The 22,793-nt window shown below is 41.7% G+C and overlaps 1 long non-coding RNA gene across 1 annotated transcript in view; it reads left to right on the forward strand.

Moving 5' to 3' along the window:
* Positions 1-19,457, forward strand: part of LOC147640507 (uncharacterized) — a 39,703-nt gene extending 20,246 nt beyond the window's left edge. Inside the window, exon 2 of the long non-coding RNA XR_015263189.1 lies at positions 17,768-19,457. This is a non-coding gene — a long non-coding RNA (uncharacterized LOC147640507). The remainder of the gene's footprint in view (positions 1-17,767) is intronic.
* The last annotated feature ends 3,336 nt before the right edge of the window (positions 19,458-22,793 follow it).

Raw genomic sequence — 22,793 nt, forward strand, 5'->3', positions numbered from 1 at the left:
GTTAGCACCCTCTAGGATCCTTCGCAAGTCACCTAGCGCTTCATAGGCCGCTTCCTTGGTCCCTCATCCACTGTACCGGAAGCTCACCATTTAAATCAAACTGAGGCTGGTCAACAAGACCTCGACCGACCTTGCTATGCGAGATGTCCTCCGTTGACTCACCATTTAAATCAAACTGAGGCTGGTCAACAAGACCTCGACCGACCTTGCTATGTGAGATGTCCTCCGTTGACTCTCCGTCTCAGCAGTTGCAACTTTAACAGATAGGTCTCCACGACCTCATTCACAAGACGGTCAAAATGCTTCCCCAGCATTCTTGATATAAAACAGTCATTTAAAAACAGATTTCACATACAAATATAGTTCCAACAATATTTCCATTTTTTCTCATCACTCCACATCCTTTCACATTAGTCCCCATCTTTTCTCATCTTCCCATAATTTTTTTTCTTCATCGATCTCTATCACATCACATCATTCCCACATCAAATCACATCCAATCGCATCATCCACACATCAATCCAGATCATCCATACATCCATCCACATCATCCACACCAATCCACATCATCCATACATCCATCCACATCAATCCACATTATCAACACATCCATCCACATCTTTCATACATCCATCCACATCAATCCAGACGTCAATCCACATCATCCATACATCCATCCACATCAATCCACATTATCCACACATCAATCCACATCATCCATTCATGTCAATCCACATTACTCACACATCAATCCATATCATCCCTACATCCATCCACATCATCCACATCAATCCACATCAATCCATATCATCCATACATCCACCCACATCCGTCCACATCAATCCACATTATCCACACATCCATCCACATCTTCCATACATCCATCCTCATCAATCCTCATTACCCACACATCAAACCACATCATCGATACATCCATCCACATCTTCCATACATCCATCCTCATCAATCCTCATTACCCACACATCAAACCACATCATCGATACATCCATCCACATCAATCCACATTATCCACTCATCCATCCACATCAATCCACATTACCCACACATCAATCCACATTCATTTCATAAGTATTCCCATTCTCATCTAATAATATCTTTTTCTATCTCATCACTTATTTCCTCATTTATCCTCATCAGATCACATCTACTTGCATCTACCCATACATCTCATCACTTCACACACATTAACATCTATCCAGTTTATATCGCATCTTATCACATCCATTTCACATCACATCTCATTCATTCACATATCCCGATTCACATGCTAACACATTCATTCACGTTCCTTATCGTTCATTCACATCCCGATTCACATGCTAACACATTCATTCATGTTCCTTATCATTCATTCACATCCCAATTTTCACATGTTATCACATTCATTCACATCCTATATCATTCATTCACATCCTATATCATTCATTTACATCCTGATTCACATGACATCACATCTCATCTATTCATTCACATTTATCTGATTTGCATCACATATCATCACATCTATTTACCTTTCATTCTCATCACTTCTATTCTCATCACATCTATCCATTCTTTCCCATCTATCTAATTCACATTACATCTCATCACATCTGTTTACCTCTCATTCTCATCACTTCTATTCTCATCACATCCATCCATCCATTCTTTCCCATCTATCTGATTCGTATCCCATGTCATCACATCTATTTACCTCTCATTCTCATCACTTCTATTCTCATCACATCCATCCATTCATTCATTCATTCCCATCTATCTGATTCGCATCCCATCTCATCACATCTATTTACCTCTCATTCTCATCACTTCTATTCTCATCACATCCATCCATCCATTCATTCCCATCTATCTGATTCGCATCACATATCATCACATCTATTTACCTCTCATTCTCATCACTTCTATTCTCATCACATCCATCCATCCATTCTTTCTCATCTATCTGATTCGCATCCCATCTCATCACATCTATTTACCTTTCATTCTCATCACTTCTATTCTCATCACATCCATCCATCCATTCATTCCCATCTTTCTGATTCGCATCCCATCTCATCACATCTATTCACCTCTCATTCTCATCACTTCTATTCTCATCACATCTATTCACCTCTCATTCTCATCACTTCTATTCTCATCACATCCATCCATCCATTCATTCCCATCTATCTGGATTCGCATCCCATCTCATCACATCTTTTTACCTCTCATTCTCATCACTTCTATTCTCATCACATCCATCCATCCATTCATTCCCATCTATCTGATTCGCATCACATATCATCACATCTATTTATAGAATGTAAGAGAATTCTTATTTTTTATATAAAGATTCTTTACGCATCTATTTATGCATAAGAACAGCTTTAGTGGAAAATTACACTTTTATAAAAATCCGTTTATGCATCTATTTATGCATAAATTTAATTTTAAGGAGAATAACACTTTCAAAATAAAAGATAAATCTTTTATACATCTTTCTATGCATAAATTCAATTTTAATGAGAATAACTCTTTTGGAATAAAAATAAATTTCTTTATGCATCTTTCTATGCACAAAATCAAAATTGATGAGAATAACTCTTTTGAAATAAAAATAAATTTCTTTATGCATCTTTCTATGCATAAAATCAAAATTGATGAGAATAACTCTTTTGAAATAAAAATTAATTTCTTTATGCATCTTTCTATGCATACAATCAAAATTTGATGAAAGTAACGCTTTTATAAAAAAAATTCTTTTATGCATCTATTTATGCATAAATTCAATTTTGATAAAAGTAACACTTTTATAATTAAAAAAATTCTTTTATGCATCTATTTATGCATAAAAAATCAATTTTGATGAAAGTAACACTTTTATAATAAAAAAAATTCTTTTATGCATCTATTTATGCATAAAAATCAATTTTGATGAAAGTAACACTTTTATAATCAAAATATTCCCAATATGCATCTTTCTATGCATAGAAATTAATTCTAATAAAAATAACACTTTTATTATAAAAATATTTCTAATGTGCATTTTTCTATGCATAGAATAAAAATAACACTTTTAGAATACACAAGCGGTGGGGATTACTCTTTTTTTGAATAATAAAAGATAAAACTTATTTCACAAAATTTGAGAAAATTTTGCCATAACCTCCTTTGTATGGCTGACCATTTTTCAATTTTTTTCATTCTCAAATCGCTTAGAAATTGTCCCAAATGGTTTAAAGCATTCTAAACTAATCAAATTCCACTTTTTAATAAAGAGAAACAATATGAAAAGTTTAATTCTAACAATTTAATTACACATCTAGGATAAAGAAAGGCTGAATTCAAGAATGAAGAGAGGGGGAAAGCCTTTCCAACAAGGCAAACATCCTTTTTCATTTGAAAGAAAACAAAAATTAGAAAACCATTAAATGGAATAAAGAAAAAGTAAGATTTCTAGCTTACATGAATTTTTGTGAGCTTTCCTTTGGCTTGATAATTTGAGGGATCTACTCTTGTTTGCAACAAGAGTGGCCACCAACTCTTTTGAAGAGGAAATGGTCAAAAACTAATGAATTATCAATAAATTCACTGTTTTTAGCTCTGGGGAGGAGTAGAGTAACAGTGCATAAAACACTATTAACCATTTACAAAGGGGGAGGCTTCATTTATAGGAAAACGTGAGCCTCTAACCAAGCAAACTGATTCTAGAATTTTCCAGATCAGTTTGGTCAATTTTTGACCATTTTTAGATCAGTTTAGCTTACTTTTTGGATCTACTTGAAGTAGAAGAGAGGAGAGATGAAAATATCTCATTATTTGTGAGTTTAAAACTCAACCACACGTGTGAAATAGGCGCCTCCACACTGAGGTGTCAAAAATGCATCATTTCTTCTAAATATCTCTTCTTTTTTAACTAATAACCTTGTTCTTAGTCAACTCTTCATCTTATGTGAGTATTTACTCATTTTTGGGAGGATTTCCTTTTATTCTTCCATTTATCTCCTCCCTAAATTTGGATTAATCTAATTGGTCCATAGGAACCTTAATTCAAAAATTTCAGAAAATCTGGACCCTTAGACTAAGGTCCTTTTTACTTGATTTCTATTTATTCCAATTGCACATTGGGAAATTTCTTTTTGAATATCTGTTTCAGGGGAAACCATTTTAGACACTAGGAGGATTTTTATATCCAAAAATATCTCAATTTTGAATTACCTCTCTCTAGATATTTTCTCTCTCTAGGCCAAAACAGGATCTTTCCTTTATTTCAGAGAGGGGAATAATTATAAGATTAGAAGGGGAGGTTTTTACACCTGCACACCTCAAAAGCCGGAGGGAGGAATCTTACACGGAGGAATTACTGACGTTGAAGGTATATCTGTAAGGAAGTTTGTCAGTGGTAGCTTGGGAGTGGCTGTGTCACATAGGACTTTCTGCTTCCCTTTATCTTGAGTAATCTTGACTGCATATGTTACCTTGGGTACCCATTGAAGGGTAGGTGACTATGGTTTGACACGAGGTAGGAGCTTAGGTTGGAGAGATTTGGGGATCCATATGGTATGATTGCCTTCATAGTAATGTTAGGCGCGGAGAAGAGATTTTGGGATCCACCAAAGGGTTGAGTGCATGGGTTTAGGGTTCGGTTGAGGGTCGAAACGCCTGGGAGAGCGTGTAGGTGAGGGGGATGGTGGGACCTTTTGGGGATCCACAATGGAGATGCTCCCTCATAGTAGTCTTGTCCTGCAAGAAGTTGCACCCAATTGGTAAGATATCGAACCTTGTGGAGATTTGTTAGTATGGTTACCAGTGTTAGTGTGGTTAGTGTGATGTGGTAGGGCAACTACTTGTAATTTGGCTATGTGAGAGTGCATTGCCACTGTGCGTGGTGGTGGTGTGGGTGCGAGAGACATTAATGTGGATGGCATATCGAGCGGCCTCTTTTTTGGGGAAACGGAGTGATAAGGGTGAGGTGTTGGGGTACTTGTGGGTGGTGGAAATGGGAGTTCTTGGCATGGAGAATCAACAAAAATTGGCTCTTCATCTATCATTAGAACGATAACGTGGCCATAAGCCAATTGTAGGGTGGGCATCCGTGCATCCCAATTGATGTTGCATCTGTTATGGCCCATCCATCCCCTGCGCCAACGAGGATCTCTTCATGCATAGTTCCTGCAGGCATCACATAGAACTTCCCTTCCAAGGGATTATTTCCAATGTGGAACAAGAGTGTGATTGTGCCAATGCAATGAACATGCTGTGAGACAATTGTGGTGACAACGGGCAGGTGTTTCTTTCAATGTGGGTTCCTCTAGGGAACGCCATGTTTCATATGACATTAAATTGTAACTAGCCTTGTATCAACAAGAGCCAATTTTTGGACAAAGCTGGTTGGTGTGTGGCCATTCTTAACCATAATTGAGTTGGCTTCACCTCTCGATCTTCTTCTTCTGAGTCAACTACTCGGCCATGTTGACCATGATATGCTTTTGCCTTAGCTTGGCTTGCCTCACTTTGGCCTCTTCTTGACCATGATATGCTTTTGCCTCACTTTGGTCTCTTCTTTCGTAGTTTTTTTCATATCCTTGTGCTCTTTTTTTCGTTGTTTTTTGTCATGGATGGCTTTTAAGGTCGCCTCTATGAGAGGTCCATAGTAGCATTTCAATTTGCTACCATTAAAGTAACCAGCCATCTCAACAATATCAAGTGTTTTAATTCGCACACTGCCTTGTGGTGTGATCTCAGAGACTAGGAACGGTCCTAAGCCCCTGAGCTTGAGCTTTTTCTTGTGCATTTGAATAAGAGGACCATGTCACCCTCATTCATCTGTTTGTCCATGAGCTGGTTGTCAAACCACTGTTTACGCCTTAGCTTCTCTTCTACAATCATGCTATAGATTGCAAAGAGGCTGGTTTCATCAAGCTTTTCAAGTTTGAAGAGGCAACATCTTAGCGCATTCTCGGTGAGTTTTTCATGCACTGCGACACGTAGACTTGGAACTAAGAACTCCATGGGCATGACCGCTTCAGTACCGTAGGTCAAAATGAAAGGGGTAGCGTTGGTTGCTTCTTTGTACGAAGTTCTTTAGGCTTAAAATGCAGCCGACAACTTCTGTTCCCAATCATTGCAGATGGCCTCCACTATTTTGGTGAGAATGCCACACACAAGGTTTTGTTTGTGCTTTCGGCTTGGCCATTCACTTAAGGATAGTAAGGGGAGCACTTCTTATGGGCAAGGAACTCTTGCAAGAGGAATTTGATTACCTTGTTAATGAAACGCATTGCATTGTCGTTGACAAGCTCAAGAGGAAAACCAAAGCGTGTGATCACAGACTCATAGAGAAATTTAGTCGTCGATCAAGCATCAGAGCAGCTTTGCGGGTTGTGCAAGCTTCTACACCACACCAGTTGGTGCAGTACTCCTTCGTGTGGCAGAAATTATATATCTGTCTTAAGTGTATTTGGCTGCCAGATTGATGGGTCCTATACGAAGTCGATGTCCCATTTTTCAAATGGTTGTAAGGACACGATGGGGTTCAAGGGCATGTGATCCTTGAAACGAGAGATTGCTACACACTGGCATTCATCACATCATTTGACATGCTTAGCAGCAACGTCAACCATTAAAGAGGGCCACCATAACCCAACTGTGAGAACCTTACGAGCAGTGATATCTGCTGCAAAGTGCCTGCCACCAACACGCATGCAGAGTGAGCCTGTTCAAGGAGGAAGACATACTCATCTTCTCTAACACGTCTTAGGATTTTATCAGTTGCTGCTTGTAAAGGTTTTCAATCACTTCTATGCAAGGAGATCATCCAAGTAATCTTGTTGTTAACTTATTGTTAAGGCACTATTAAGCCTTGATCCTCTTGTTGCACCTTAATGTTGATAGTTTGAGTGAACCTTAATAAGATTAGCATTAATCTCATGTTGTTAATTTCCTTTCTTGATCAAGAAACTATCCAAACTATCTTTAATCACTAAGTGATATTTATCACTAATTACCTTGATTAAGCCTCAAACTTGCATAATCTACTTACTGACTGTCCACCACCTGTTTTTCTCTGTCTGCAACCTTTCCATGTTTCTTTGTAAGAAAATCAATAAGAACTACAAAAATCATGAAAGATTGAACTCTTACTTCAATTATTGCACTCCAATACCTTGATGTAGGTTAATTTGCACAAGAACTTCACTCTGCACCCTTTCGTTATCAATATTTTATGATCAACACTCCAAGATTTCAACTCTACACACTTTCTTAATAAAGATTTGCTACATTACTTCTAAGATGCTCCAAAGATTTGCACAGTTAACCATTCCTTAATCTTTTGCCACACCCAAGGTAAATTTTAACAAGCAACGATTAGAGCTTAAGTCTAGATGATTGGGCTATTTTTTAAAATTTTAAAATCCCACTAGGATATTTGGGCAAATAATTTCAAAATCAAATGTTGAAGTGTAGCTACTTGGCAAATAATTTTGAAGTCAATTTTCCAAATGTATACTATAAAAATTTATCTCATTACGTAAGGAGTCTACATTAATTTTTACAAAGTGATAGATACATTCATGTACCCAAACATAATTGTGTGATTCTATAATTCATTTGCAACTTTTGTGAACTCTCTCTCTCTCTCTCTCTCTCTCTCTCTCTCTCTCTCTCTCTCTCTCTCTCTCTCTCTAATTTTATATAGACAACACCCAAGGTGCCATCTTGTTGAATGCATGTTTCTAGTTATGCTATGCACATGACTATAAAAATTCTCAATATTCAAACATCTGATCATTGATGTGTTTGCTACCTTCTTAGAAACCACTTTTTGATTATCTTAGCACTTATTTCTCTACCCATAACAATGATTATGACACATAAATTTATTCAAAAAGAGGCTACGCCCCGTAGATTGTTGACTCACTTGCACCTTTTCCATTTTTGTGTTTAAAATATTAATGATCTCATTAAGTGCACTCCATTTTGGATACAATTTCACTTCTCATAAAAAGATGAGAGCATTTCCCTCTAAAAGCATCTCAAAATTTATTCATTGGTTACAACTATAGATCCTAAGATCGTAAACATAAGTAAACCATAAATCTATGTAAGGATCTAAGACAGTTCTTTGTATGCATGCAGTGTGCACCCTACCCTCAAAACAACCATGTAAAAAATACCCATAGAAGATTAGACCATCACCAGTAAGTCTTTCCTTGGCACTTTCACTATGTGTGTCCTATGTGAGTCCACAAAATTTGAGACCATCACCAACAAGTCTTGCCTTGGTGGCAGCTTCACTGTGTTGTGTGCTATGTGAGTCCACAACATGGTCAAATCCAACAACACCCTCAAATAGTTTTAATTTGACCATAATCAATTATAGAACCCTACTATCAACCCATGCTTGCAATTGAATTCAGTCAAGCTCTTATTTTTCAACCTTTAAAAGTTGAATGTGATTTTTCCTTTTTCTAGTGTTGAAGATTAATTCAATACCTTTTTTTCTTCAAAACACATTAGGATGGATGTTTCAAATAGCTCTTTGAAAATAATAGTCAAAACACTTTTCAACCAACTAACCTCATGCACCTCCAATGCATTTAACCTTATGATCCAAATTAAATCCAATACTTGATCATTGTTTGCATCAAGAATGGCCCAATTCAAAATATGTTGACTTACCAAGACACACAAAAGAGGCAAACATATTTCAAACCAACTTTTATTATAGTTCTGATGTTTGCCTCTTTGTTGCATGTTGTCATTTGTTACATACCACTTACTTAGTGCAAGCCATGAATCATCATACATCAATAAGAAAAACTTTCACCTTCAGCTTGGATCTTGCACAAATTTCAAATCAAAAACTTGTGAAGCACTTCCTAGCACATGTATAAAGTACATATATCAACTAAAGAACTGCTAACAAGATTTTCATACAATCCTTCCTTTGCTTTTGGAAATGGGTATCTTAGCTCATCATGGTACTTTTGTAGTAGATCAATCCTTCCTTTGCTTTTGGAAATGGGTATCCAAGCTCATCATGGTACCTTTGTAGTAGATCAAAGTAAGTGTCCCTGCAATAAAAGAAAGACATCTTTGACATCAGTTCACCTTCCCACAATGAAAAGGGACAATTGGGGTATAAAACCATGTACTCATTCAACTAATTATTGTTCTTGTTATGATAACATATGTGAGGAAGCCCTAAAATGACAAGGAGAAAGACATGGGGGAAAGGCAATGAAGCATCATGCCTATTATTCATGTCCAACTCTGCTTTGTCGCAATTCAAATTTACACTCTAGCCACAATACCATTGCTCATAGTGCCTTTCTCACACCACTGCATGCTTGTATCCGCTTGTTTAAAGCAGTGCACTTGATTATGTTTCCCTTCTACAATACACATCATGATATACAAAAAATAATCATACTTGCTGCAAATTCTGTAAAATTTACCAAAAAATGAAATGGTTCATAAAGCATCATGCAACCTTGCATATTGTCATAATGGGAGTGACACATAGAAGAAGTATATACCAAATTTGAGTCACAGATCTTACACATGGGGAGAAGGATAATGTCTGTTACCATTGGGCATATCTGGACCTCTCACAGCTGCTGTGTCATGTTGTTCCGACTCCCGATTTCAAATTTCATTATTCAATGTTTGCCTCCTTCAAGACTACCTTCCCACATGGAGCTTATGTTGATATGTCCCCCAAGACTGCGACTTCTGCTACATCATCAGGGGTAATGTTGAGGACAATTAAAAAGTGGATGCTGCAAGTCCTAGTTCAAGAAAAACCAATGAGAAGAAAGAAGAGAATGATGTGTAGAGAGGCAATGAAGAATCATACCTGCAATTCATGTTCAGTTCTGCTTTACCGCAATTTGGACATATACTCCAGCCAACACCATTGCTCATGGCCATTTATCATAGCCGTGTATCCAATACATGATTTTATGCTCTTGTCCAAAGCAGTCCCTTTTAAACTACAAATCAGGGAACACGTAGCAAATACCTATAATTGTAGCAAGTTCTTCATAGCATTAATTGTGAGAAACCCAAACAACAATAGCACAATGCATCATCATTTATTCCACATTGACATTTGAATTACAAAATTACCTTGAGGGTACACCTCCCAAAAGTTTTGTGCAATATCCAGCAACTGTAGATCTCAGCTCCTACAACATATAGTATTTTGCCTGTATTTTAAAAAGATAAGATCAACATTTTTATTTTGCATGTAATATCCATCAAAAGCTCTTACAACCATTTCCTTGAGAGTAAAAAACATAAAGATTTGTCCAAAATAAGTGCAAACATGAACCCCTAGAAAATATAGTAAGTGAATTTATTTACAAAAGATAATATCAACACTTCTCTCTCACATGTGATGCTATGTCAACAACATCAAGATTCATGCCACCTCGACATTTTCCTCACTGTCTGCCTAACAAGATATTATCCTCTCCCTAAAAGGGGAGTTGGATTGACATTAGGGCTACTCAGAGTCTTAGCAAGAGCGGAGGGTTTACATCTTACACTCTTGGGGTTAGGAGATCTCTTGTTAAATACTATTAGGATTAGATATAATTAGTGTTAGATATTGGTAAATAGTCTTAGTGTTACATATTGATCATAATACAAGTACTAATAGGTCCAACATTTATAAGTATTCAATAATGCTAACATTGATACAGTTAAATAGTAATACTAATAGCATCTTTAAGTATATAGTGCAAACATCAACAATATGTGGAGTGAGCTCACTTGCTCTCTCAGAGGCCGTTGGGAATCATAGCATTCAAAGCAAATCTCGAGCATTACATTGATAGGTGTTGATCAAATACTAATACTATTAGTGTTAGGTGTTATTAGATACTAACTAATGCTTACATTAAATTGAGTCTAATCTAGCTAATCCTAAATTTGTAAATCTAATATAACTATAAAACTAACTCCAATTATTCTACTACTAATTGTTCTAATATTGACTAATATTAAGTGTATGCAATACTAATTAATAGTACCTAGTTAGTAAATATTCTAAATATTAATTAATAGTACCTAGTTGGTAAATATTCTAAATATTGATCCTAACCTAGCTAATACTAACTATATGAATTGATCCTAACCTAGCTAATACTAACTATATGAACTGATCCAAACTATCCAACTAATACTACTACTGGCTTTTGTAATACTAAACGTATTGTGTTAGTCTTATACTAACTATAGGCCCATATTAACACTAAGTCTATTCAACTTGTACTGATTAGATACTAATTCAAACTAATTGTATCTAATACTAACATTTAAACTACTAAACTATATTTGATATCAAAAAATAAACTATTCTGAATTGTTCCTAACTATTATGAATTGTTCTAGTTTTGGACTGTTCCTAACTGTTCTGAATTGTTCCAAACTAAGTGTTCTGGACTATTCTAAACTAATACTAACAGTGTTAGATACTGTCAGTGCTAGATATTTGGTGTTAGTCTTATACTTATACTAACCTAACTAAATCTCTCTTGCATAGCTTGATAGATATAACTCCCTCTTTACCAAGGTCTACCCATATGAATTTGAAAATGAGAAATATAAAGCTTACCAGTTAAAATAAGTGGCTCATGCAATAGTTAGGAGTTAAACCAAAAATATTGCAATAGTTAGGAGTTAAACCAAAAATATTGCAAAAAACAGGAAGCGGTGATCACCCTGCAAAACAATAGAATAAAGTAAGAGATTGTACCACAAGCAATGAAATCAAAGAGCGAGACCATCAGCAACCCTAAACCTTGAAAAGTATAAAAACAAGATAAGAGATTTTGCCAATAAGAGAAGAAACAAAGCAAGTGAAACTTGCGAGAAAATTTGTCACAGATTTGGAAGCTTTGGACATGCTCAAATGCTCTTTCATCTTGTAATGCATTCTTGTTAATAGTCCTTCTATGACAATTTAAGTCCCATAAAGCATACGCCTCCTCAAATGGAAATGTGCTAAGGTCATGTTTGGTAGTATACAATCTCAAACATGTATCCAAATTCTTTTCAAGTCTATTTCGCAAGTTGTTCTTTATGAAGGACAAGCTACTAAACACCCGCTCATCTTCCACTGAACCAAGAATCATTGTTTGGCATAGATCAACAAAGCTTGAAGTACTTAGACATTCTCTCCTTTAGATATAAGTTTGTCTCTAATTTCCTCCACAATCTAGTCATAGATCCAGGCTTTGATGGTTCTTCTAGCTTGCTATATTGCTCCCACATAGTCTGCCCAAAGATGCCTGACTGATTTATGAGCTCTTTGGGACAGATTAATGTATTCACTCTATTGTCATCAACTCCACACTTTGACCAAATTGATTTGAAATGACTTGGACTTTGTTATTGAAGTCAATCATCAATACTCTTTTGTCTTTTTCATTGTTCCAATACATGGGGTGAACAATTGCAAATGATTCAAGGAGTTTATCTTTGGGAAACCGTTGTTGGATCTCATCAACTAGAGTGGCACACACAGAAATAAGCTCTTTCCTAACAAAGCTTATGAGTTGTGGAAAAGTTGACTGTTTGACTTTTCGATGCTTTTCAACTCCCTTCACCTTTCTCATGAGATGAAGTTCTATCAATTTTCCTTTTGACTTCATGCACAAACATCCTTTTTGATTATAGCATAAAAAGCAATTCTCATTCTCAATATCCAAACTAGTATTCCATTCCTCAGACTCTTTGCTTGAGAAGCTTGAGCTTTCTCCATAGAGGTTGCAAGCATGCGAGCTTTTGTGCTACAGTATACTCCATAATGTAACAATCCCGTGCTTGTGCTATTTTTATTAGATGATTCATCTCTCGTATTGGAAGTAATCCACCAAGATATAAAAATGTTTCTGCAAACAGCCTTATGGCCTTTTCTCGCCCCTTTCCCTTCTTTAGAGCAAGTGCATGCACAGTCCCAATGATTGATTTATATTCTTCATATAGGCGCAGAACTGGACCAATGAGTGAAATCCACCTGGTATCAACTTGCTTCAAGAGCTTCTTACCTTGGCTAACTCCTTTTGCAAACACCTTAAACTGATTGAATCTTTTAGGACTCCTTGAAAAAAAAGCATATACTTTTCTCACCAAATCCTCTCTCTTCTGCACACAATCAAAACTTTGGAGAATCTTATAAGCCAAGTTTGTACGGTGAGCCATACAATGTATGCCAACCATGTAAGGAGCATAAAGCCTCTTCAATTGGACACAAAATCCAGCTCTAATCCCATGCATTACCAAACATCCATCAACACCCACACATATAATCTTTTGAGACAAATATCTCAAGCTCATCCCACCATTTGTTGTCATGCTTTCAATTAGCAACCTCAATATAGCATTTGAAGTCGCACTACATTCGAACTTGGAGACTCCCACATAGCATACCTTTCTCACATGTTCTTCCACAAAATATGCATTTATACACACCCATGAGCCATTATCTCGTGTGGTTACCTCATCAAGTGAGACAACAATGAACTTGGCATTTGCTAATTTCTCTTGTAAGCGTCCCTTGACCACTTCTACCATGCAGTAGGCAAACTCCCAACCTGCAGTTTCACTCCAATGGTTTGTTGGAAAATGTGGAACACGAAGTCCAATGAAGCTCAAAGGGCTCTCCCACTTGGAATATTCTGACATGGGCTTCCCTATGGAGAGAATGTGCAATACAATGGCAAATTGTGCAAGCGTGGATTGGCAATCCTTCAAGACCCTTTTCTCATACAAGTGTTGAATGGTTGCTCCAGCCTTTCTATCCTCTTCAAACTGCAATAAGTGAGCTTCATATTCAGCCATGTTTTGTATATGCCTGCATTCACCACTACTCTTCCAACGAGCTTCCAACGAGCAACAATTTTTGTATTTCCATCAACCATCTCTTTGTCATAAACTTTTCCAAGGTGTTTCTCTATTGTGTCAAGCTTTAATTGCAGCTTGATTGATCGACCCAGCTTCCAACTACAAGCTATACAAGTAGCAAACTTTGATGACTCCTCATTTTTTGACTCCAAAGGCTGTATGATTGGATACTTTGAAACCCAATGAGCTTGGAATGTCCTCCCGATATCCCATTGACCTCTCTTCCTCTTACTTTCCTTTCTAATTGACTCTCCTTCTCTTGGATTTGTTGGAGATGAGTGGTGCTCCTTGCAATTGACTGTGTTGCATCCACTCCTACACTTTGGACATCTTGTGACGGTGTTGATGCAACAACTTTAGTTGATTTCAATGAGTGTAACATTTCATTGCTACTAAGGCTTTCCTTAGATAAACAATCTGGACCATTATCAGCTTGCTCAAGTCTTGTTGACTTACTTGAACCCATTGAGGATTCTGCCATGCTATTAAAATATTGTGTTAAACATCTAGCACTTGTTCCAACACTCTTCTTTTTTGGAGCCATATGTACATGAAAATAAACCTGGAGCTGAAAACTCCCAATTACAAATTTACAATGATTAGAGCTCTCTCTCTCTCTCTCTCTCTCTCTCTCTCTCAGCTTTGAAGGTTCAAAACATTCTTTCAATGCATGCTTAGAACACATAGCTTGAATACATAGAATGGTAGCCACATTGACCTCCACATACAGGAAGACTATAGCCTATTAAGAGCCAAAAAATGCGCACTTCTATGTTGGCTAAATGAGCACAAATCTGACATTGTTGTCCTTGCTGGTTGAGCACAAATGTGGCATACTTCTAGATACTGCTATCTACTACTACCACACTAGATACTACTAGTATTGGTAACTAGATATTACTAGCTGGAAACAACAACAATGCTACTAACTAGATCTACATACTAAGTGGTAGACCTAGACACTAACTAGAGACCAGATTCTAGCCAGTAGATCTATTGTTCTAATGATCCACTATTCTAACTGCTAGAACAATTAGATACTAACTATATACATCCTTGTTTTTTTTTGGCAAAAAGTAGTGTTGACTATATTACTTTGAAGACGAGAATACAAGAAGGCCTTACAGCTGGCGGGCTGCTGTCACAAAATGGATGCAGCCTGAGAGAAACCCAAAAATAGATATACAAGCCTCTCAAGGCATAATCAGCTATGTGTGGACAAACAGCCACAGCGGGGGCGAATATCCCACTAAAGACTCTGAGCGGAGTGCTAGAAGAAGAGCTCCTGATGATCCAGTTTGCGAAGGAAACGATGTCTCATTTCCTTCCCTGCCCGATCCCACTGACCCTTGAGAGCATGTGAATGATCATGCTCCAAGTGTCAGCAAAGATCTGAGTCGCAGATGGTGCCTGGTCTCCTAGAATCTGTGAACATCGGGAGGTCCAAACGTGCCAGCCCACAATGCTCCCAACGATCTCCCAAACTGGGTGCCGGGTCATCGCACCTGCATCTGTCTCTATTAGCTGCCACGGGAAGCTCTCCATGTATGCCCATGTACCCTGGGTAATGAGGAAAACCAGGTCCTATGGCGAAGACTTGTAGGTTAGCACCTCTGTGTTGCACCAACAAAAGGCCCCCCCGGTGATTAGTCCTAGCTCAGGTGTGCAGCCCGTGCTAGGATCCCCATTGCACCCTTCCACACTGCCTGGGTGTGTGTACAACCCCAAAGGCAGTGGTTCAGGGACTCCTCATCTTGCTGACCTATCTGGCACTGCCCGTCCTATCCCATCTGTCTTGCAGCCAACTCCCCACCGGTAGCCCCTTATGGGCCACCATCCAGAGGAAGTAGGATATCTTCCTTGGCTGCCAGCTAGCCCAAAGGGTCTTCCAAAAAGCGCAAAGAAAATCCTGTGAGACCCCCTGAGCATACCATCTGTGTGCCTAGGTGGGTGGCCGACACTGCTGCTGCAGAGCCCCAAGTACACGCCTGCCAATGCGTGCACTGTAGGAAAAGAAAGGAACTGCTCTCTCCGACAAGTTGAGTGGTGACCAAAGCCACTCCCCTAGATCCCACTCCACCTCTACGCCAAGGTGCGACCCTCCCATATCCAAAGTCTCCAGTCCTGGGCCTACTCCACAAGGGGGTCTATATACCATTCTTTCATGTGCAGCCCTACAACTCGAATGCGTTGCCATAGAAGGGGGTCAATCAAGGCACCATCCCTCTGAAGACGGCTCAGTGATGGAGAAGAAAAGTATTGAGAGTCGGAGGACTGACCAGCGACTACCAGTGGAATGCCTCTTGGAGTAAACTGTCCCAACCACCTCTCGTCGCCCAAAAAATGTTGATTGGTGACCGAGGCAATCATCCATCCTTAGGGATGGTGGCATCTATCTCCGCTCTCCGAGCCTAGGTCCCCCGTGTCGTACCTGTTGTTGCTGTTGCTAGCTCCGTTGTGTCCAGCTGATTGAAGATGTCCCTCCAAACCCTAAGCAAGCGCTAATCCACGTGCCCAGTTTGCCCATGGGATATGGGACCGCTCTCCAAGCTGCTATCCTGTACCATCTGTCACCAAGCTACTCCAGATCAATGGCTGTCGGTCGATCTCCTCCTGGTAACTAGGAGGTATCTGTGAGAGGCTGTGCCGCAACCTCCTCTAGACTGTGAGGAGACTGCAGAGGAAAGGGGAGCGAGGCTAAGTCAATGGGGCTGCCGTGAAGATCCACCTGGTAGAGAGTTGCCAATCTCCTCCTCTCCGGGGGGTGCAGGTGTTGAGACCCTGCTAAAGCAAGAGTTTCCATGTCTGCCCTCCTGGGGGTCAGTCCACAGATGACCAGCTTGCCTACTAGCAGAGCTTGACTCTGAAGCTCTGGGTCGATGATGCCGAGACCACCCTCTACCTGTGGGAGAATAACTGTCTACCAGGCTACTTTGGCTCTGGTGGCACTGGAGCCATCTAAGCCGCCCAAACAAAGTTCCACACAAGTCACCTCAACTATGCTACACATAAGCGAGAGAAGCACCAACATGAGGCTACATACCATGCAGTGGCAAGAAGGACTTGATTGACCACGAGGGCCGTGCCTGCAACAGATAGTCGTGCCGTGCTCCAAAAGGCTAGCTTCCATCGACGAATGGAAGCTAGGACAAGTAGGAACTGCTGTGCCAGAGTGGTATCCAACCCTATCTGGAATCCTAGTAGGTAGTGCATCGTCTGACCTCGAGGGATCCAACGAAACCCAAGGGAAATACCCCACTATGAGCTGGCTCCAAGATCTGTGAGAAAACCAACTGACTTATGCTAGTTGATTTTCGCCCTTGTTGCTAGACAAAACACCTCTAGAGCTAGCCTCACTCTCTCTCCAAAGACTCTACATCATCCTGAACATAAAGGGCTGTGTCATCTGCATACTCTGAGTCTAGGAGCTCTATATCGTCCTTGATAGGTAGGCGCATTCCTCGGAGTCCGGTGGTGCGGGCTCGGAGGAAGTGAGCCATGGCCTCCGCGAAGAAAAGGAAGAGATATGGTGCTAGCGGGCATCCCTGTCATACCGAGTGCTCAAGAGTGAACCTCTCTCCCATCTGGCCTCCGATGATGACCCGGCTGGACCTGTAGAGGGTTGCAATACCTCTAATCCATGCCTTTGGGAAGCCTAGCCACCAAAGTAACGTGCCCTCCAGGGATGACCAGTCCACCCTGTCATAAGCCTTCTCTCAAAATCGAGGAGGACTACGGCTAGGTGCTACCCACTGTGCTGAGCTCACTCTGTCGCCTCTGAGAACGTGAAGATATTGTCCAGAATGCTACGATCCTGGAGAAATCTGGTTTGTGTCGTGAATCAGATCAGGTAAGAGGGGGCGGATGCGGCCACTGATCATCTCGGTAAGGATTTTGTAGGTTGTGGGGAGGAGGGTGATGGGATGCCACTATCGGGTCTCCCCCTTTGGGGAGGAGGCAAATTAGTCCTGACGCGAGGCACTCTCGCATTTGCCCGCTGGAAAAGATCTACTGAAAGGCTGCGAGGAGGGGCTAGTGGACTTGCTCCTAGAATGTGGTGAAGAATGCTCTGGACAGCCTGTCCTCACCTGGCATTTCTACCCATCTATGTCCATCACTGCCTCCTGCATCTCTGTGACTATGAACAGGGCGAGAAGGGCCTCTCCCATGCTGGGTTGCACAAGGATCTGCATGTTCCTCCACACCTCCTCCCTGCTTCGGCGCACTCAAGACCTTTGTTGTCGGTCTGCAGAGTCTACAAGAGGTCAAAAACTCTTACCATCCGATAGGATTAGGGGTCTGGAGAATCCTGCTGAAATAAGGTCCTGTAGTAGTCTGCCGCCATGTCCATGACCTCCTCTGGACCTGTCCTGATGTTGCCATCCTGCACCCTAAGAGAGCAGATCTGCTCCCCTGCAGACCTCTGACCATGAGTCCTGAAGAACTCTCTGCACATCCGGTCACCTTTCCTAGCCCAGAAGGACTTGGAGGCGTGGAACGAGAACTCTGATCGTCTCTGCGTGATCTCCTCCAACATGGCTCGTGCCCTAATCTCCTGAAGCGTGAGCTCCTCAGAACGTGGAGATGACTATTGCATGCGCTGAATCGAGGCCAAGTCTCTCCGGAGGCCCCTGTCCTTTGCCCACCACTGTTGCCTGCTGACCTGAATGCCTCCTCCTGACAGATGCTGGTGGACTCGGTCACAGCCTACGATACCTACGCTACCAAATCCCCCAGGGGTCCCACTCCCGATCCCAAAGGTCCACTATCTTGTTGTGAACCTCCACCCTGGCATAGATGGAGTCTTGGATCCTGCAAGAGCGGGGGGCTAGGGAGTGGGTAGTTGTGTTTATGGATAAAATGACAGGGGCATGATCGGAAAGTGTCATCCCTGGTACCACCCCTGATGCTCCCCCTCTGCCTATCGCCCAATCACTGACATAGAAGTGATCCAACAGCTCCAAGAGTCTACCACCCTCCCTCTTGTAACCTCATGAGAAGTCCAGGTTCCCTGTCCACCTACTGAAGGAGGGCTCTCTCCAACTGTCCCTCCCTCCTGTCACGAAAAGAAAGGACTCCCACTCCGACTGCTCCGCATGAGCGATGCCGGCAAACTTTGGTGGGCCCTGGCCCTGCTGGTCCTCTAATGCCTCAAGGTTGTTGAAGTCCCCTCCAACTATCCCCATGAGTCCATCTCTGGGACCGATCCTGCCAAAGTGCTCCAGAAGGTGGCTCTCCTCCTCACATCAGTCGGGGCGTAAATATTGAGGATCCCAATCCTGGAACCCTCAATGTCCAAGCCCACCCATAAAGCTCAACCTGGAACTAAAGTGCCATGACCGCAGATGTGCTGCAAGAGTGGAGCGCCGATGGAGGTACTAACACCTCCGCTCCTCCCCTGCTCACCAATCGAGGGCTCCCAGTAGGTGTGTGAATGTCCTAGGAGGACCTTCCCGCACACCTGCTAGTCTGTGAGCCTGAAAGTTTGTGTTCCTGTAGCAGGAGCACATCCACCTGCCGGCTGAAGCTCTTGTCTCAAAATAATTTTCTTGGGACCATGGGTTCCGGAGGAATGGAATCCGTTGGTGACGTTCCAAGAGATGATGCGTATACTCATGACGAGGAATGGTGGGCCACGAACAGCTGTCTGCTCGCAGTCGAAGTCCAAGTCGAAGTCCTTGGTGGATGTCCGGTATGCAGACGAAGGCGCTTCTGTGAAGGTTTAGAGGGGGAGGCTGGATCGTCCATCCCATCTCCTAAAACCTTCAATAGTGGAGTGAGGCCCTTCGTCCCATAATGATAGGCTCTCTCTAGCCAGCTCAAAACCTCTCTGCCAATGAAATGTCGTAGAAGCTCGCTACCTCTGAGGCCCTCCAAGGGCGGCGGACCTCTGCAGGATAGATCCACTCCAACGGTGGGCGAACAATAACCATCAAATGGAACCGCTTAGTGCTACGATGCCACCTCAAGCGGACATCCCCCTCCTACCACTGCTGTCGGAGTAGATCCCCTACTCTACTACCGATCCAGCTCTGTACGTACTCCTGGGACTGTCTACGGATGGTCTTTCATACACTATCGTCAGTCCACTGCTCTCTGTCCCATCACTAGTGAGAGTGGAGGAGTAGCTCGGGCCATCATGGGGGGAGAGGGCGGACACCTTACCCTCAACCCCCTTTCGAAGGAAGAAGATACTAATGTCCAGGCAGGCACGAAATGAGCCTACGTCGGCTGCATCCAAGTAGTCCCATGGTCCTACATGATAGAACTCCAGAGGTAGAGCTCTGAGGGGGTGGGGTCGATGACAAGGATGAAGAAGATCCTAACTGAGGGGTGCTGGCAACCTGTGGGGCAGGTGGTATGCTGGCTGCCTGTGATGGCTCCTAGCTCCCCTTCTCCATCTGGATGCTAGCTGCCAGTGTGGGAGACGTCGGTATCGTCCCCTGGGCCCTAGCCTCCTTTGAGATGACGAGCGGTGGGGGCAACGGAGGAGGGGAGGGAGAAGGCAGCGGAGGAGAGGAGGATGATGAGGGGGGGGTTTTCTGATGTGGCATCTGGCTGACCTTCTCCTTTCCCTTTCTAGACTGCTACTACTGCCTACTACGGCCCACTTCTGCACTCTCAAGGTGGGTATCCATCTGAGGTGGTTTGCCCTTTTTTTTCTTTGGTATTTTCTTTTTCTTTTCCACCTTTGTCCATCCTTCCTCCCCTGGGAGGGTAGACGTGTGGCGAGTGGAATCCTGTGCTACCTGTCGGGCCGAGCCGGGGGCAGAGCTGGGGGCAGCAGTGAAGGGCTTTGATCTAGTGAAACGTGGGCAAGACCGTGCTTGGTGTCCATAACCATGACATCTCAAGCACTGGTTAGGAAGGCCTGTGACTACAAGACTTTGTGTCACAATGCCTGCATCCGTCATGATCTCTAGCTCTAAAGAAATACTATGCGGGTCCAAGACTGCTACTCTAACTCCTAGGGCAGCCACCACATCTACGAACGTATTGTAAGATCCCTGTCCCCACCGCGCAACGGATTCGGGGTGCTAGCAGAGCGGAAGTAGCACAACTTGTGCGGGGCAGGGTCCCAAATCGGGGCCTCGCCCACGGATATTCGGATAGGTGACTAATTCCTCGGTTCTTCCAAAACCGAACTCGGAAAAACTTCTCTTGCCCGAAAAGCACAGGCGATTCCTCCAGGTGATTCCTCCAAGATAAAATTTTACTCTAACGTAGTCAAGATCATTACTGACCAGACTGATCCGACTACACCTATAAAGATACTCGGCTAGATCAAGGAAGAAACTTGCACTTGGATCATAGAGATCAACGCTTTTTTCCCCATCAAGAGGCACAGCCGTTGATTCCTATCCATAGAACAATTACTATCCAGGATTTACTTCGTCGATCATAATAACAGAAAGGAGTCATTTTACGGATCCATCAGTCCAACCTAACCCCATCCAGTCCCATGGGTTAGCCAACCACCCAACCACTGTAGTGATGGGATCCAATTTCGAATTTGGTTAGGTTTTGTCCTGGGTACAAGGGAAAAGAGTTCCCAGGCCCCCTAGCCGGATATTCATGCAAACATAAACTAGTCACACCACTTACACACCTAATATGAAATTGCCTTTTTCTCAGCATCAGCTATCTTTAAAACATTCCTTTAATAAAACCATTGTGTCACTGATCACAATCCTCAAAATCTCTGATTGAATCCTTAATCATTTCTTCATTGGTGTACTTATGGCATCATTGGCAACCAGAACGCTCACCACCTGTTCACTCAGGGGCCTTTTCAATAGTTCCTAGCTCATAGTACCCGACAATATAATCTTTTATAAAAATCAAGATGGAATCTCCATTGAAGATCAGCAAGATCAACCAATAGTTCCATATAAAAGAGCCATGGACTCATCCATTGAGGACCAGCAAGGTCAATCAACTAGATCCATGCCCGGTTTCAGAAAACAACTCTTACTCCTTGTTCCAATATCTTCCACGATGCAGGCGTGGGTATCTTCGGCGACCCATAGCCCGAGCACTGTATGGTCAGCACTCTCTAGGATCCTTCGCAGGTCACCTAGCGCTTCACTCATAGGCCGCTTCCTTGGTCCCTCATCCACCGTACCGGAAGCTCACCATTTAAATCGAACCGAGGCTGGTCAAGACCTCGACCGACCTTGCTACGCGAGACGTCCTCCGTTGACTCTCCGCTGTCACCTGTTGCAACTTTATCAGGTAGGTCTCCACGACCACATTCTCAAGACAAGCAAAATGCTTCCCCAACTTTATCAGGTAGGTCTCCACGACCACATTCTCAAGACAGGCAAAATGCTTCCCCAACATTCTTGACATAAAACAGTCATTTACAAATAGTTCACAATTACAGTTTCTATAATGAACTCTCGTCTTTCCAGATTATTCCACATCAATCCATATTACTTAACAAAAATCCAAATCATATGCGTATCCATTCTTAACCAGATACATCATTTTCCATCCCATCACATCAGATCCATTCACTTCACATAACATCCATTCCTATCTTTCTTAAATTACATTACGACTCATCACATCTATTTCTCATTACATCTCATTCATTCACACCTTATATTATTCATTCACATTCTGATTCACATGACATCTCATCTCATCCATTCGCTCATATCGACTTCACATCCATTCACATACATATTCGCATTCATAATTCCACATACACATCCACATTCGTACATCTACATTCACATCTACATCCATACATCCATTTTCACATCCACATTCATACATCCACATCCACATCCACTTTCATACATCCACATCCACATCCACATCCATATCTACATCCATACATCCATATATCCACATCCACATCCACATCC

Source organism: Cibotium barometz, chromosome 3, assembly GCF_041138505.1.
Source record: "Cibotium barometz isolate CiBa-2024 chromosome 3, ASM4113850v1, whole genome shotgun sequence".
NCBI classification, from domain to species: domain Eukaryota; kingdom Viridiplantae; phylum Streptophyta; class Polypodiopsida; order Cyatheales; family Cibotiaceae; genus Cibotium; species Cibotium barometz.